We start from the raw sequence: 17,813 nt of genomic DNA, 5'->3' as shown, positions 1-17,813 counted from the left end.
GCTTGAACTCACGGCCCAGACAAAAATATAAAAGAGAGAAAGCCTACAACACAAGGGCAACCGTTTTTGGAGGAAATTTCACACGGAAGACGAGAGGACACACGAGAAGAATATCTGGAGCGCAAAGATCGATCAAGAAGACGAAGAACGACGAATCTGGGGACAGAGACGCCACTTCTGATTTGTTATATGATTCATTCACCTTTATTTTCTTGTGTTGTGTTGTCTAAACCTTCTAACATGTCTTGTTTTTCGTTTAAATTTCGTTATGAACTAATTTTCCATTCTAGAGGATGATGTAGCTTTGTTGATAAGATAATTTGATTCGGTTGTTTATATGATTGAATTTCTTTTTGTTTAAGGGTGTTTCTTTGTTTTTATTCGATTTCAGTTTACTGGCCATAACTTGTTGTTGTCTGATTAATTCTAATTCTACAACTTCGGAGAGGGACTAGGATTATAGTTTATTAGAGACACATCGTTGAATGTTTATATCGTTCGGAAGGCGTATAACTTTAGTGAGGCCTATGTAAGATCATCGGTTGCATATATCATTTAAACCTTAGATTCTTATTAGGAATGTTTGAATCGAAACTTGAATGGTATAATTTATTCGTCACATGGGAAATGATGAATAAAATAATTAAGTTTTCTTGGTCATTAAATAATTTGAATTCATGAATATAAATTAAACTGAGAATATTTATCATGGAAATTAAGTGAAATCTCTCCTCTAGATATTTTCTCTCATTGATATTTTCACGTAATATTTATTTGCTATTAATTCATTTTCAGTAAACCAAACATTTTATTGATTCTTCTAAATAAAGTCGTGACTATTTTAATTACAAGTATAGATATATTTTTACATACACACTCCTCGTGGGAACGATACTTTACTCATTTATATTAAAACTTGACAACCGTGCGGTTGCGAGCGAAAAATAAACAACAATATGCGTTATATTTTTCAATAAATTACACATGTATTGTCACTAATTTTTTCATTGCATATTTTTTTAAAAGTTCAAATATGGAAAATACTATGAACAAAGCTAAACAAGGAACTAATCCTGTGGAAGTTTGCATACCTGATAGTGGTACAACGCAGACTATTCTCCGAGATCAAAGATATTTTTTGGAACTAAAACCAACAAAAATAATGATGAATACAATATCAGGTCCTGTAGACTTGATTAAAGGTTGTGGTAAATACATTTTTTATTACCCAATGGTAGAAAATTTTTGATAAATGATGCTTTGTATTCACCATAATCGAAAAAAAAATTGTTGAGTTTTAATAACATATATTCTCATGGGTACGATACTCAGACAATATATGAAAGAAATGAGAAATATATGTGCCTTACCACATATAAATCGGGAAATAAATACGTAGTTGAAAAACTACCAATGCTCTCTACATGATTGCATTATACACATATAAGTCCAATTGAATCAAACATGATAGTTGATAATTATTCAATATTAATCAATTGGTAGGATCGATTAAGACATCCTGGTTCAACAGTGATACGAAGAATTATAAAAAAATACACATGGTCATCCGCTGAAAGACTAGAATATCTTTCAAAATAATAAGTTTCAATGTAAAGCATGTTCTCTTGGAAAACTTATTATAAGACCATCACCAACTAAAATCCAAACTGAATCACCCATGTTTCTTGAACGTATTCAGGGTGATATTTGTGGGCAATTCATCCATCATGTAGACCATTTAGAAATTTTATGATATTGATCGATGCCTCCAGTAGATGGTCAAATATATGTTTATTATCAACTCGAAATGTGGCATTTGCAAGATTACTTGCTCAAATAATAAAATCGTAGAATCAATTTTCCTATCATACAATCAAGAAAATTAGATTTGATAATGCTGGTGAATTTACTTCTCAAACTTTCAATGTTGCTCATGTACATACACAAAATGGATTAGCCGAATCATTGATTAAACGTCTACAACTGATTGCTAGACCAATGATTATGAAAACAAAACTCCATGTTTCTATATGGGGACATTCAATTTTACATGATGTTGCATTAATTCGAATCAGACCAGGTGCATATCATAAATACTCCCCATTGCAGCTTGATTTTGGTAAAGAACCAGACATTTCTCAACTGAGAATTTTTGGATGTATGATATATATGCATATTGCATCGCCTAAATGAACAAAAATGAGATCTCAAAGAAACATAGAAATTTATATCGGTTATGATAGCCCATTAATCATCCGATATCTTGAGTCTCAGACAGGCGACGTGTTTACAGAATGTTTTGCTGATTGTCATGTTAATGGGAAATCTTCTCAATTTTAGGGGGATAAAATAAACATATCGAAAAGAAAATTGCATGGTATACATCTGGATCCAATAACTAAACAATGTGAAAAAGATGTACAACAAATTGTGCACTTGCAAAGAATAGCAAGTCAAATACCAGATGCATTTACAGACACAAAAGGAGTACTAAATCATATATACATGTTGTAAATTCCCCTTGCTAGAATTGAAATTCCAAAAAAACAAATTGAATACACTCATGATGTCATAAAATGATTGAAGCGTGGAAGGCCAATCGGTCCCAAGAATACAAATCCTCGAAAAAAAGCATAGAGAAACACGATAATCACAAAATAGAGAATGATATTCCGGCATAAATACATAATGATGAAAATGTTTTGTTAGAACTACAGACTAATGAGAATTATGAAATTTCTATCAATTATATTAATACTGGAAAAATATGGACCTTGGAAAAACAAAGTATTGTTTGAATTTGCAAATTGAACAAAAAAAAACGTGAAATATTTGTTCACAAGTCAAATTAAACAGAAAAAGATCCTTAAACGTTTTAATATAGATAAATTAAATCCTTTAAGTACTCCAATGGTTGTTAGATCATTAAACACATAAAATGATCCATTCCGACCATGTGAAGATGATGAAGTTATTCTTGTTCCATAAGTATCATATCTAAGTGCTATTGGTGCCCTTATGTATCTTGCAAATTGTACAAGACCTGATATATCTTTTACTGTAAATTTATTGGGAAGATTTAGCTCATATCCAACAAAGAGACACTAGAACGGAATTAGACATATATTCTCTTATCTACGAGAAATGACAGACTTGGAACTTTTGTATTAAAAAGATATCAATCAAAGTATAATTGGTTATGATGATGTTGGGTGCCTATCTGATCCACACAAGGCACGTTTCCAAACCGGGTATGTATTTACTCGTGGAGGCACTGTAATTTCTTGGCGTTTACATAAACAAACACTCGTAACAACTTCATCAAATCACACTGAGATTATTGCACTACATGAAACAAGCCATGAATGTGTGTGGCTAAAATCAATTACCCAACATATCCAAATCTCATGCAGATTATCTGTGAAGTCCCGAAAATTTTAAGTCCATATGAACCACGTGCGTGCAAGTTATTAAATTCCTTATGTATTTTATGATTTTAATGCATACTTTCATTTAATTTATGAAATTTATTATTTTAATTATTTATGTTTATTTAATGTACGTTAAAATGTTTTCTTGAGTTTATGTTCAGATGTTTATTCGAGGCGGAATCAAGGAAAGGAGACCGGGACGATTTTAGTAAATATTATTGTGGTATTTTATTTTAAGTTAGGCTTGAGGCATTTTTAAATAATTTATGAAGTTTAAAGCCTAATTTGAATATTAAGTTATTTTAGAATTTTAAACTTTTAAAGTTTATTAATTTAAGGATGTATTATTTTTAGTAGAGAATCATCATTTTTATTTAGTATACTAATTGATTAATTAGTATTTTTATTATATTAATTTAAAATCCTTAAAATGATCATTTACTAAATGATTTATTTAAACATGCAAGCACACACAATTTGACTCACACACACACTCACACCTTTACACATACATATACACGTATATTACATATACACACAAAACAAAACACATGTTATTCAACCTATTTGACTAAGGAGAAAAGAAAGTTTTTAAAAACTCTTCTCTCCATTATTATTTTTGGTTCCTCTCCACTTTTCTTTATCAAATTGTCTTTCCAAGAGCACGTCCATCTTTTTTTTTCTTTGCAATATTCCAGCATCTTTTGGTTGAGGTTATTCAAGAAAAATTCGAGCAAAGTTAGTCCCGGATCGTCTTCCGTATCGTCTCCGCTTCGGTATCGTCGTTACGGTATTTTTAAATATCAAAAGGCACGTATAATCTGTTCTTGCTGCATCGATCATGTCATATTATGTATTAAGTTGTTTTTAAGCATAAAAATGTATGTATGATGTAGAAGTTTGAGCAGAAAAATCTACCGAATGTATTTGGAAGTATTTTTGGAGTTGAAATTTCGTGTTATGATGGTCTTTCGAAAACTGCAATTTTTCTGTACATATTTTGAGAAAACTTTCAACAACAAAAACGTAGATCTTTTCGATTTGATATAAAATTCGAGTTATTTAAATTAAAAACGAGTGAGTTATGGTGTTTTTAGTATGACTGCTCAAATTAGATCCGAAAATTTCTGTTTTGATGTTATTTCGAAAACTGCAATTTTTCGGTACATATTTTGAGAAAACTTTCAACTACAAAAACGTAGATCTTTTCGATACGTTCGATTTGATATAAAATTTGAGTTATTTGGATTAAAAACGAGTGAGTTATGATGTTTTTCGTATGACTGCTCAAATCGTGTTTCAAGAAAGTTATGAATTTTAATGTGTTCTTGAAGTTTTTATGTTGCAGGCTTTGTTGGGGATCGATGGGTGATCGTTGCTGCATATAAGAAAGTTAGTAATGATGTTTAGAGTATTTTTGAGGTTTCGATTCATGTCGTTAAAAGCTTGAATTATTAAGAAGTCGTAAGAAATAAACTTTAATATAAATGACAGTATTTTTGGGTCGTATAAATTGTAGGGTGATTATAAAAGTTTAGTTCATTGTTATGGTGTCCTAGAATGGTCTCATAGTGTGGAATCTTGATGCATTATGTGTTAATTGGGAGAATAGACATGTCATAAAATTTTCATCAAATAATTCGTTGGGCAGACGGACACGGACCCGGAGACGGAGGTTAGCACGGGGTTCGTGCCTTTTCATTTCTTCGACACATATTTAAACGCACAGACACGGACCCGTACACGGACCTAGGGACGGGGTCCGTGCTCCTTCTTTTACATGACACATATGAGGCAGTACCTACACGGACCCGGGGCCTGACCTTGGTACGGGGTCCGTGTAGCTTCAGTTTTTGGGATAAATATTTTATCACTTAAGGTTTGGTTTGAGGTGTTATGGTATTATTTAACATTAATGTTTTACAAGGTCAAGTGGTGAGAAATTATAGAATGTTCTAAGAAATTATTTAGCTTGAGATTAAGCATGACTTTTACGTTTAAGTTGTACACGTTAAGCTTATGAATTCATGTTAGTATGTTGCAGCAACGACACGATTGACATCCAACGAATCCCTCAGCGCTAAGTAAGTATGTATGACGTGCAAAGAAAATATTTGAAGTTTTTGAGGTATGCTAAATGTCTTGTGACCAAAAGTAAATGGGTTTGGAAGTCGGTGAACGTGGCCGAGGACCTCTCCACCCCGTTAAATTATGAACGGGTTTGAAGTTAGGATTGGAAAGCGTTAAATTATGAACGGGGACCAATCCGCCCGTTAAATTATGAACGGGTTAGATCGTGGTTGTGAAGCGTTAAATTATGAACGTGGATCAACTGGCCTGTTAAATTATGAACAGGGATCTCATGTATGTGGCAGTGGATACGTCCCTGTCAGCCCAGTACTGTGGTTTGTCTTATCAGATATTTATTATGTTAAGGGTCACTTGCTTTGAAACATCCTCTACGAAAATGATGAAGTTACGTATGTTCAATTATGTTCAAGTATGCAGTATGTTTATGAAAGTTTATGATGATGGCACGTCAGAGTATGTATGTACGTATGTTCAAAGTCATTATGCAAAATTCAAAGTTATTATGCAAAGTTCAAGCTATTATTCAAGTTCAAGTTTCAAAGTATGTATGTTCAAGTTTTAAGGTTATTATGAAAGTTTTAAATTTATTATGCAAGTTTCAAGTTTATTATGCAAGTTCAAGTTTGAAGTTATGTATGTTCTATTTTTAAGTTGCATGCGATTTTATTATGTAGTACTCGTTATTCCAGTTTATACGTGTTGAGTTTTTAGACTCACTAGACTTGATCGATGCAGGTGAGTATGTTGATGAGGAGACAGGAGGTGGCGACCAAGGGGCAGGCTTGGACTGAGCGGAAGGCTAAACCCGAGGACCACTATGTTTATGTTTTATGAAAACTTTAAAATATTATGTTTTTATGTTGGTTGTGAGATAATTTGGAATAAGTACTTTGTTGGAAAATTTGAGTATGGGATGTTGATTTTAAATATTATTATGTTGAATGATAAGTAACGACTGTATGAATTTTATGTTTAAGAAAATTTTTAATTTTTCCGCAAATTTTGAAGTAGTAAAAGTACGGTACGTTTCAGTTGGTATCAGAGCGGTGTTCTTGTAAAGGGTTATGCCTACTGCCAGTCGCAAGAAGCTCACGAAGTCACACCTCAAGTCTGTAAGTTTTAAAGTCTTTTAAGTAATGAACATCAAGTCATGATTTCAGTATGTGTATGCTTTAAATTCTATTACCTGTATGTTTACATGACATACGTTTCAGAGTACAGGCTAACTTGTCATTATGAATTGAGATTGGATCTTTAAAATTTTTATGCATGTTATGACATGAAATGAGAAAGTAATTAATTTCTTGCATGTTGGTGTGGTGGACTTGGACATGAGTAAGAAATTTATTTTTGGGCGTTTGGAAAAGTTGAAAATGATTTGTCTATATTAATTTTTGGTTAATAGTACTGATGTTATACTTGTGGGTCATAAGTTAAACTTGATAATGATGAATGCTTTTGGGACTTGTAGATTTTATAAGAAATTTCTGATGATTCATGGTTGTTAGCTGAGTTGATTCTTTTAGAACTCCATTAAAGGATTTATGGTTCGGGACTACGACGATCTTTAGAAATATAAAGACGTAGAATTTATTTAGGATGCATGTCTTTCCAGTTGGATTTAAGGATTGAATTGCACGAATTGAAAATTTTAAAGACCTAAGTGCAAAGCAATATTCTAAGGGATTATTTTCGAATTTACCAAATTTTGGGATTAAATTATTAGTTCAAGAATTTTAAGGTTAATGGGGTTAAGTCGAAAAATTTATGGGTATGAAGATGCAAATTTCAAAGAGTTGTAGGGCCAAAATATAAATTTTGGGAACTTTAAGGGCCAAATTGCAAAGTCCGAAATTTTGAGGATTAAATACAAACTTTTGAGGAACACTTGGGATTTTAAATATTAATAGAAATATAAGACATGTTGTGGAATTGATTTTGGGTTTAATAAGCTTAAGATTGTCGAACTTTATGTTACGAGAAACTTATAAGATGGAATTAAGAATGCCAACAACTTATGGATAATTGTGGAATTCTTGAAATTTAGGACAATTGGGTAATTTTTTTTAGGAAATTAAGAATTTATGCTACAATTTTAAGAAATTGGGAGAACCAGTTTAGCGGTAAATGAGAATTGAATGGTTTAAATGATAGAAATCTCGAGGATTTAAGCTCGAAGAGATCATTAGAACATTGAAGTATTTGGGTTATAATATTATAAGAAATGGTAATCAAGGGAGTTGTAAGATGAATTGATATTTGGCTCGAAAGTTAGGCGCTAATGAATTAATGTTGCGGCAAATTAAGAATTTAGAATGATAACGATTTGAGGTAAAAGTTGCTCAATTAACTAAGTTATAAGAGTAGACAATAAGTTAGCAAAATTTTTGGGAACTTAAGATTTATGTGTTATAAGTTTTTATCAATGATCTTAACAGCTAGGACTATACTTTTGTTGGAATTTTATTTTCTAGAAAGTTGACTATGATCGATGGTTAGGTTACTCGATAGATGTATGAAAAGATTTAAGTAGACATCTGGTTTTGAGAAATTTTTTTTTTTTGTAAGTTATTAAGAAAATTGGGAATAAGTAAATATGTGTGTTGGAATTATGTTATCTAAAACTATTTGGATTGCGCAAGTTGAATTTAAAATGTATGAAATATTTGTTAGTACGGAAATTTTTGTGGGTGAAATAAATACAAAAGGGAATTAGTGGTGTTCAACATAAGTTATCAATCAATGAATATTAAGATTTTTTTTTTATTATTAAGAAATCTAAAAGTTTGCCATGGTGGTACGACAAATCACGATGCATTTTATTAATTAATGAATATTACAATACAAAGTAATGGATAAACAACAATTACAAGTAATCGTAAAAATAAAGAAAAAACATGAGGAGGATATTCTCCGATAAATACAAGAATCGTAAATATAATAACTAAAATAATTGAAAATAACTTTGCAAAAGCCATCTTCTTTTTCTTCGGAAAAAAAAAAAAAATTTGATGAAGAATAAGTTTTAGAAGAGAAGAGAAAGTTGGAGTGATTGAATGTATTTGTGATATGGTATTTATAGAGAGAAAAAAAAAAAAACTAGCCGTTAGTTACCGTTTTATGACCGTTGGTATATGTATGTATTTGTATAATTTTATGGTAAAAATATGGTGTATATAATATTAGATATGTTTAAATAATTATGTATATCATATCTCATTATTATAATGAGATGTCATAATTTATTTTGTTTAAAATCTTATAGACTTTTATATTTGTTGTATTCCTTGCTCGAAATTAAAGGTTGACAACAATTTTATATTTGGGACGTATTTGTAAATAACTAAGTTACATACGGTGGTATTGTAAGGTAAAGAATTGATTCAAGAGTTGTAGGCCAATATTATTATGAGGTAAGATAAGATTTAACTTTTAAGTGTATTGACGTGGATAGAAGTTGATCAGAAAAATTTTGGTGCTAAGATTTCTTAGGCTAAACTGTATTGATGCTAATGTATTAGTTCGATGAACATTACGAGTATAGTATAAGAAAAGTAAAATACGATAAGCTTGAACCTTCATTTCTAATACTGGGAACAACGAGAAAAGTTAGAAGTCAAGATCATAGTAAAGTAAAAGTAAGTCTCCATAAGTCATTTTAAGTTGTGAATCGCAAACGAGGTTTTTGGTAGGAAATTTAATTAGGATTGAAGAGACGTAAGACAACATAAGACTTAAATATTTATCAGAGTAGCGCAGCGGTAGCGTGGATTTTTAGAATACTAGAATTAAGAATCTAAACTTTTGGATTATTGAGGATTAGCGAATTTCGGGGACGAAATTCAAATTAAGGGGGATAGATTGTGAAGTCCCGGAAATTTTAAGTCCATATGAACCACGTGCGTGCAAGTTATTAAATTCCTTATGTATTTTATGATTTTAATGCATACTTTCATTTAATTTATGAAATTTATTATTTTAATTATTTATGTTTATTTAATGTACGTTAAAATGTTTTCTTGAGTTTATGCTCAGATGTTTATTCGAGGCGGAATCAAGGAAAGGAGACCGGGACGATTTTAGTAAATATTATTGTGGTATTTTATTTTAAGTTAGGCTTGAGGCATTTTTAAATAATTTATGAAGTTTAAAGCCTAATTTGAATATTAAGTTATTTTAGAATTTTAAACTTTTAAAGTTTATTAATTTAAGGATGATTATTTTTAGTAGAGAATCATCATTTTTATTTAGTATACTAATTGATTAATTAGTATTTTTATTATATTAATTTAAAATCCTTAAAATGATCATTTACTAAATGATTTATTTAAACATGCAAGCACACACAATTTGACTCACACACACACTCACACCTTTACACATACATATACACGTATATTACATATACACACAAAACAAAACACATGTTATTCAACCTATTTGACTAAGGAGAAAAGAAAGTTTTTAAAAACTCTTCTCTCCATTATTATTTTTGGTTCCTCTCCACTTTTCTTTATCAAATTGTCTTTCCAAGAGCACGTCCATCTTTTTTTTTCTTTGCAATATTCCAGCATCTTTTGGTTGAGGTTATTCAAGAAAAATTCGAGCAAAGTTAGTCCCGGATCGTCTTCCGTATCGTCTCCGCTTCGGTATCGTCGTTACGGTATTTTTAAATATCAAAAGGCACGTATAATCTGTTCTTGCTGCATCGATCATGTCATATTATGTATTAAGTTGTTTTTAAGCATAAAAATGTATGTATGATGTAGAAGTTTGAGCAGAAAAATCTACCGAATGTATTTGGAAGTATTTTTGGAGTTGAAATTTCGTGTTATGATGGTCTTTCGAAAACTGCAATTTTTCTGTACATATTTTGAGAAAACTTTCAACAACAAAAACGTAGATCTTTTCGATTTGATATAAAATTCGAGTTATTTAAATTAAAAACGAGTGAGTTATGGTGTTTTTAGTATGACTGCTCAAATTAGATCCGAAAATTTCTGTTTTGATGTTATTTCGAAAACTGCAATTTTTCGGTACATATTTTGAGAAAACTTTCAACTACAAAAACGTAGATCTTTTCGATACGTTCGATTTGATATAAAATTTGAGTTATTTGGATTAAAAACGAGTGAGTTATGATGTTTTTCGTATGACTGCTCAAATCGTGTTTCAAGAAAGTTATGAATTTTAATGTGTTCTTGAAGTTTTTATGTTGCAGGCTTTGTTGGGGATCGATGGGTGATCGTTGCTGCATATAAGAAAGTTAGTAATGATGTTTAGAGTATTTTTGAGGTTTCGATTCATGTCGTTAAAAGCTTGAATTATTAAGAAGTCGTAAGAAATAAACTTTAATATAAATGACAGTATTTTTGGGTCGTATAAATTGTAGGGTGATTATAAAAGTTTAGTTCATTGTTATGGTGTCCTAGAATGGTCTCATAGTGTGGAATCTTGATGCATTATGTGTTAATTGGGAGAATAGACATGTCATAAAATTTTCATCAAATAATTCGTTGGGCAGACGGACACGGACCCGGAGACGGAGGTTAGCACGGGGTTCGTGCCTTTTCATTTCTTCGACACATATTTAAACGCACAGACACGGACCCGTACACGGACCTAGGGACGGGGTCCGTGCTCCTTCTTTTACATGACACATATGAGGCAGTACCTACACGGACCCGGGGCCTGACCTTGGTACGGGGTCCGTGTAGCTTCAGTTTTTGGGATAAATATTTTATCACTTAAGGTTTGGTTTGAGGTGTTATGGTATTATTTAACATTAATGTTTTACAAGGTCAAGTGGTGAGAAATTATAGAATGTTCTAAGAAATTATTTAGCTTGAGATTAAGCATGACTTTTACGTTTAAGTTGTACACGTTAAGCTTATGAATTCATGTTAGTATGTTGCAGCAACGACACGATTGACATCCAACGAATCCCTCAGCGCTAAGTAAGTATGTATGACGTGCAAAGAAAATATTTGAAGTTTTTGAGGTATGCTAAATGTCTTGTGACCAAAAGTAAATGGGTTTGGAAGTCGGTGAACGTGGCCGAGGACCTCTCCACCCCGTTAAATTATGAACGGGTTTGAAGTTAGGATTGGAAAGCGTTAAATTATGAACGGGGACCAATCCGCCCGTTAAATTATGAACGGGTTAGATCGTGGTTGTGAAGCGTTAAATTATGAACGTGGATCAACTGGCCTGTTAAATTATGAACAGGGATCTCATGTATGTGGCAGTGGATACGTCCCTGTCAGCCCAGTACTGTGGTTTGTCTTATCAGATATTTATTATGTTAAGGGTCACTTGCTTTGAAACATCCTCTACGAAAATGATGAAGTTACGTATGTTCAATTATGTTCAAGTATGCAGTATGTTTATGAAAGTTTATGATGATGGCACGTCAGAGTATGTATGTACGTATGTTCAAAGTCATTATGCAAAATTCAAAGTTATTATGCAAAGTTCAAGCTATTATTCAAGTTCAAGTTTCAAAGTATGTATGTTCAAGTTTTAAGGTTATTATGAAAGTTTTAAATTTATTATGCAAGTTTCAAGTTTATTATGCAAGTTCAAGTTTGAAGTTATGTATGTTCTATTTTTAAGTTGCATGCGATTTTATTATGTAGTACTCGTTATTCCAGTTTATACGTGTTGAGTTTTTAGACTCACTAGACTTGATCGATGCAGGTGAGTATGTTGATGAGGAGACAGGAGGTGGCGACCAAGGGGCAGGCTTGGACTGAGCGGAAGGCTAAACCCGAGGACCACTATGTTTATGTTTTATGAAAACTTTAAAATATTATGTTTTTATGTTGGTTGTGAGATAATTTGGAATAAGTACTTTGTTGGAAAATTTGAGTATGGGATGTTGATTTTAAATATTATTATGTTGAATGTTAAGTAACGACTGTATGAATTTTATGTTTAAGAAAATTTTTAATTTTTCCGCAAATTTTGAAGTAGTAAAAGTACGGTACGTTTCATTATCATTCGACAAGAAGCCTGTGACACTATATGAAGATAATGATGCATGTGTTGCTCAAATGAAAGAAGGATACATAAAAAACGACAGAACTAAACATATCCCCCTAAGTTCTTCGGATTCACCCAAGAGTTTGAGAAGAATAAAGATATTGATATTCGTTACATTTAATCAAGTGAAAACTCATCAAATCTCTTCACAAAGGCACTTCATACTACAATATTCAGAAAACATACATATAACATTGGGATGCGCAATCTACGAAATTTGTGAAGAATCGTTCATGTTAACATGAGGGATAGTTTATGTGACTGCATTTTTTTCCTTTACTATGATTTTTATCCTAATGAGTTTTTCCTAGTAAGGTTTTTAAGGAGGCAGTATAGAAACACGTAATGAAGACAATCATTGTATCATGATTATCAGCACAAGGGGGAGTGTTGAAAATAAGAGTTGAAATAATTGAATGTTGAAAATAAGAGTTGTAAATATTGAAAATTATTGTGTGATGATGTATGTAATCATGTATTTATTTTTGGATTATTTTCAAAGAAATTCTATAAATAAGTATCTCAATTTGTGAAGAAAAACACAATTAAGTGTGTACTTAATTGTTATTGGTTTTTTAACCATTGTATCATGAGAAACAGACATCCATCGTGATTCTTAAAGCACATTAATGGAAGGGGCGAATTTTTTTAAAAAATGTTAAGTTTTTACTTGCCTCGGCTAGTTTTTGTTTTTTGTTTCAAGTTCAAATGTTTAGATTAGTTTCAATGTCCCTGTTGTTCATCAATATCAGGTGGGACTCGATTAAAAACAAATTCGATTTAGTTCTACATTTATATATTGTATGAATATCATTCAAGCCTCTATTCGTTTATCGATTTCGTTGTTCATATATCCTCATCGTGTAAATTTAATTTAACACCACAAAAGGATCCAACCTACTCTTAGAAAAAGAGTACAATATCTTCACTAATCAACACATGAAAATATCGCACCTAAACAACTTTCAAAACAAACAAATAAATAATCTCAACTAATCGTCCTAAATAAATAGTATCCCCTGATCTAAACACCCCAAAAATTTATTTATAAAACACGACATACTTTCTTATCTTTGTATATCATCCACACAATTTCAAATTTGACGAAATTTCATATCTTTAATGTTGATGTTTCATCTTCTCGCACTCAAAGGGTATCGGAAGTTTTAAAATTTTAGTATTGACTTTCAAAACGTTCCTTGGGTGTCTTATAATTTAAAATAATTCCTAGGACATCCAGAATATTTACCTTTATATTCTAAAGACTGGACACTAAACTATTCTGGATTTTAAGCATAGATAATCATTGTATTTCTTTATGAACTTTCTTCAATCTCCTAATCAAGTACACGATCAGAAAATGTGTTCCTCATATAGATCGCACTAGAGATCTAAATGAAGTTTGCATCGATATTGGATCGCCAGAATTTCAGAAATCCATCAATGTTGTGGTGGTGGAAGGTGGCTGAAAGTTGTGATAGAGGTAGAGAAATTTTGTTGACAAAATTGTGCAAAAAGTATATTATTTCATATCTCCTAATGAAATATTTATAAGTTTTAATTCATGATCAGATCAGACATCCTACTTGAATTAGGATACTAATCTAAAACCTCTCATGTATGTATTTTCATTTCTTAAAATATCACACGTTGTCCACTCTTGATAAGGCATATATATAATCTATACACACACACACACAAACATGTATAAAATTAAATAAAACTTATTTAATTTCTTAATTTTCTATTAATTAATCAATTCTAGGCTCATGCAGAATATTCTATGAGAATCATGTACATAGTAGTCACAACTACAAATATTATTATTATATAATTAGTAGATTATAAATTTACAAAATAAATAATTGTGAACTCGTTATAACCCCAATCGAATATCAAACAGCGACGATATATCAATTGTACAAATATCGTTCATATAATGAAATCAAAATTTTTCATTGATCCATTTTTTGTAACTATCAATTTTGTAAACTTTTCAACTAAAACAGACAGTTTCACTCTCCTCACTTAATTAGATGTTGAGCTAACTTCCACATATTCCATAACGTGGAATCATCTTATAAACTATTTTATAAGAAATCATTTTGATTTTCATCAAAACCAAATTCTACTTCTTGAACTTGATTATCTCAACGGGAACACAAAATCTAATGTTTGTGTGACCATCAATGGTTTAGAGATACAGCTAGCTGTGGTTCATAACTTCATGTGATCAAGAATAACATTTATTCTTATTCGGACTTACCCTAATTAGTCACATTCTTTTCATTAACTCCTTGATCAAGAATGTCGTAACTCAAGTCTGATTGTACTCATCTGATCATGGTAATAGAGTCAAGTATCATTGCCCTATAATCCCGTAGGTATCACTGGTAGTGTCAGCAAAAAACCTTAAGTTATGGTTAACATACATCATAGTCCATTCAATGCACATATCTCGATCGAATCTGCAATAATTGATATATCGAGAGTTGCAAATGAATTCAATAATGATGTGATGTATTTTTAAGTAATAATAGTGACATGATATGTACAAATGAGGAAACACATTTTCAAAATGCACATGTCTTACTTTAGCAAGAGATTCTTTGCACTATTAACTCATCAGATTATAGAGGATATTTTCAATCGTAAGCGAACGGTGAATCCCCGACTATAATACATTTGTTCATACGTATTTTGAAAGTACACCCAAACTCGCCATCTGATGACTTTCAATGGAGTCAATAAACGGATTAAAATGCATGCTAGTACGTAGAGTCTCTACGTTGTTTCGAGTCAATATGACTAATGATGTACAACTATAATCGCGGACTATTCCACTCGATAAATGATACCACCTGGAAAGTCCGAGGAAATGTTGTTCAGTGCATCATCAAATAATCAGTAATATGTGTGAATAGACATATTCATTTACTTACTAATGAACATGACGTTTACATCACATAAGCTAGTCTCAATCTCAAACGACCTTTATCCTCATTTTAGGCTGCTGAATCGACTAAGATCATGTTTAGAATATAAGATTTTCTTCCTAATGGATTTCATAATCTTACGTTGAGAGACAGACATCATTGTAACTATAATATATTCAATAACATTATCTATGTAGCTTGTATGTGTATACAGATAAAGTAAATGTTATAATTGGAATAAAACCGTAAAATATTATTAAAATAAAGATTGTTTTTACATAAGAATCAATAAAACTCAAATTATAAGTTGGTTCGTTGGACACCTATTATAACATTTAATTGAATATTTTATTTAAAATATATCGTGTAATAATATGTTATTTGTTCAGAACATATCCAAATCAGTTGAGTCTTGATGAAGAATTTGTTCTATATTTAACATAACATTTCGGTGAAACAAAACAAAAATTGCTCTCCATAGTCGCTTTAGTCTCTAAATATTTACAAATCTCCTTTCTTACCCAATCTCAAGCCAGAATTTTCTTAGGAGGGATTGAAAGCCAAGATCATGAGTAGTCCCAAAATGCAGATGGGAATCATAAGTAGCATAAAAGGCGGAGGCGGCAGCGGGGGAAGTATCAGTGGCAGGATCAGTAACGAGGCCGTCAGACAAACCAGCATGAACAGCGATTCTTGTGTGAAGCAACGGACCATCCTACCACCATGCCCCTGCGAAAAAGACCAAGAACGCTCCAGTTTCTTGGGGATGCTGCTCTTCCTCGTAAGGGTCGGATTTTTTGCAGTCTTTCTATCCAGTTTGCGCCTTAAGTACTCATCTCCCACACGTTGATTCGTTTCGGAAATGCGGGTCTCCATTTAGGCTCATCCGCAGTCGACCAAGTCACAGGAGAATTGACAACAATGCTATGCCAATGGCTATTCTTTGGGACTTTATAACTCGAAGTTCACTGGAATCTAACTGCAACCAAAATAGAGATTGATTTAAGAAAACAAATGGCAGGGAATGTTTCCAGGCTATGAAGAGCAGAACCAAGAAATTTTTTCGAAGATCAATAACTTGAAAGTTGACGCACAAGGATTCAAAAAAAAGGAGGAGAAAATGGGGACAAACCGTTTTTGTTTCTATTGTCTGTGATGTACCAGAAAAGTTCTTTGATGTATGAATTTTAACACAATTTCCATTCCAATCCATATTCATAGCTAAATCTACCATAAACAAAACATTATAACCAAATAAGGATTCGTTCATAATGTAAAAGAACGAAAGTCAACCATGTTTACCAAAAGATAAAATCGACTTTCTATTCTAACATCAAAAAACGAGTCAAAAATTTCCATATAATCCCACGACATAAAACTAGAATCTTGGAGCAAAATCGGGGGGGAAATCCATAATATTATGAGTGTACATGATATATTTTGGTTTCCAAAAAGCGATTTTCTTCCTCAAAATTCCACTTTCCCACGTAAGACTTTAAGTAACATTATGAACTCCATGATCGACCTTCCATTCTAACACGAAAAAATGAGCAAAAAATTAAATACTAGCAGAAAAATAAACAAAATCCCGGAATTGATATGACATAAAACAGGTGAAAAAATCGATTATTTTTTTATGCACTTGTGCAAAATATATATTACCTAGACGGACTTGGGGATATACTATGGACGCATAAATTCGCAGTCACATTTTCATGCGTTTCAACTCACCCTCAAACATTGATATTTTTCCTCCTAGATCTGTGGCTGATTTCTTGATTTTTTTTTTCTTCCTTTCTTCTTTTCTGGCTTCCGAAGAAAGAACGATGGGAAAAGAAATCAACACAAAATATATTATATTGTACAAGAAAACTCAAACAAATGTATTAAGGTTGAAGAAATTTGGTTCCAATAGAAATTCGGAGTGTATGGGAAATATTTATATATTGTGCTGTTGAATCATGAATTTGCTGTGGGGTGGGTCAGGCTTGGTGAGGGGTTTGTATTTTGATAAATAAGATTTTTTCCTTCGTTTGGATGTTGTAACTAGTACGTCCATCCATGGACATAAATATCTGCTTAATATACAAAAATTATGTTAAAAATATTAATTTTTATTTTAAATATAAATCGAATTAATTCGTCTCAAAGAGATATGTGAGATAATCTCATAAAAACGCTAATTTTTTTATAAATCGTCTTTTAATATTTTTTTATGCATTTATGTGAGTGAAAATATTATTTTAAGGACGATTTCTTATTTTATTATTAGTAAAAAATACTAATTTTTATTTTAAATATAGATTGTATT

The 17,813-nt window shown here is 31.6% G+C and overlaps 1 long non-coding RNA gene across 1 annotated transcript; it reads right to left on the bottom strand.

Moving 5' to 3' along the window:
* Nucleotides 1-15,826: 15,826 nt before the first annotated feature.
* On the bottom strand, nt 15,827-17,524 carry LOC142547467 (uncharacterized). Its single transcript, XR_012820677.1, has 2 exons — nt 17,165-17,524; nt 15,827-16,481 (listed from the first exon to the last, which is right to left on the bottom strand). It is a non-coding gene; the product is annotated as an uncharacterized LOC142547467 (long non-coding RNA).
* Between the last annotated feature and the right edge of the window lie 289 nt (nt 17,525-17,813).

This window comes from Primulina tabacum, chromosome 5 (assembly GCF_025594145.1).
Source record: "Primulina tabacum isolate GXHZ01 chromosome 5, ASM2559414v2, whole genome shotgun sequence".
Lineage (NCBI taxonomy): Eukaryota > Viridiplantae > Streptophyta > Magnoliopsida > Lamiales > Gesneriaceae > Primulina > Primulina tabacum.
The sequence above is the reverse complement of the archived record's forward strand: the minus strand, read 5'-3'. Positions and strand labels throughout refer to the sequence as shown.